Source organism: Ahaetulla prasina, chromosome 5 (assembly GCF_028640845.1).
Source record: "Ahaetulla prasina isolate Xishuangbanna chromosome 5, ASM2864084v1, whole genome shotgun sequence".
In the NCBI taxonomy this organism is placed as follows: domain Eukaryota; kingdom Metazoa; phylum Chordata; class Lepidosauria; order Squamata; family Colubridae; genus Ahaetulla; species Ahaetulla prasina.
Genome location: NC_080543.1, coordinates 8867663 through 8869100, shown reverse-complemented (window position 1 = coordinate 8869100; position 1438 = coordinate 8867663).

Genomic DNA, 1438 nt, shown 5'->3' with positions numbered 1-1438 from the left:
ATCCTGTGGGGTAAGGCTCCTGCCCCACCCTTCCTTTTGATGACGCCGCCTCTCTAATCTTCTGAAGCGCGGGTCAAGCTAAGCTTGATTATTATTATCAGCTGGGTCTGAAGGCGTAGCCTGGGGAAGGGAGGAATCAGGGGATGACGGCCTCATTACGTCCTCCGACTGGCCTGGTTCTGGCTCCTGGAGCTGAGCCAAAGGAATCGGTGCTCCCGAGGTAAGCCTTACCGGCCCTTCCCCCTCACTCTCGGAGTCACTTTTGGGCATGGGGCCAGGTTTGAGGGCTGGAGTCACAACACCAAAGTTGGAGACCCCTGCTTTATAACGATGGGCCCCAACCTTTTGGCCATCAGGAACCGGTTCTGTGGACGGTTTTCCATGGATTGGAGGGGTCATAGTTCCATGTGCTGTCAGCATTCCACGGATGGAACTTTGCTTGTTTTGGCGTGGCCCGGTTTCTAGCATGCCGCAGCCTGGTGCCAGTCCACGGACCGGGGTTGGGGACCCCTGCTTTAGAAAATTAGATATGTTTGGCCTAAAGAAGGATTGGGGGTGACATGCCAGCTGCCTTCCACGACTTGAAGGGCTGTCCCAGAGAAGAGAGGGTCAACTTATTCTCCATAGCATCCAAGAGCAGATCAAGAAGCAATGGGTGGGAAGATCCAATCTGGAAATAAGGAGGAATTTCCTGACCAGGGAGAACAATTTATGTCCTGGAGTTGTGGGTACTCCGTTGCTGGAGAAAAAAAATTGGGCCAGCCATTGGTCCGGGATGAAATAAGGTCTTCCTGAATTAATCTTTAATTAATCTAAGTTGGTTTCATTAGTTGAGAAAGGTATAGTTTTATTTAGGGCTCTGATGGAGAACTTATGGCACGCGTGCCCAAAGTGGCACGCCAAGCCATGTCGCCTGGCATGCACGGTGTCACCCGTTCCTCTTCCGGGTTTCTGCGCGCGACGATCAACTGGCCCTCTTGTGTGTTGTAGTGCCAGAAACATTTTCCTGTGTTAAGTATGTGCATCGGCCCGTCGCAGATGCATGCGTGCCAGTAAACCGGAAGTTTATTTTTGGGTGTGCGCATGCGTCCTGGGCAGCTTCTCTTCCGGGTTGCAGGCCAGACAAGTGCATGCGCTCCCTTTTTGGCACTCGGTGCCGAAAAGGTTCACCATCACTGATTTAGGGGCTTAAATTGTGGCAGGCCTGACACATCATGTATTGTGACGTATCATGTATTGTGACATGTCACACGCCTAGGGTGAAGGATCGGACTACACTTCAGAGGTCCCTCCTAGCGTATTCTATGAATAACATTCAACAAACAAACAAGCAAACAAACAAGTGCGCCCCCATCCAATTCATTTTTAACTTCACGGCCCAAAGTTGTAATTCATATGCCCCCAAGCCCACCAATGAAAGAAAAGACTCCGAAACAGG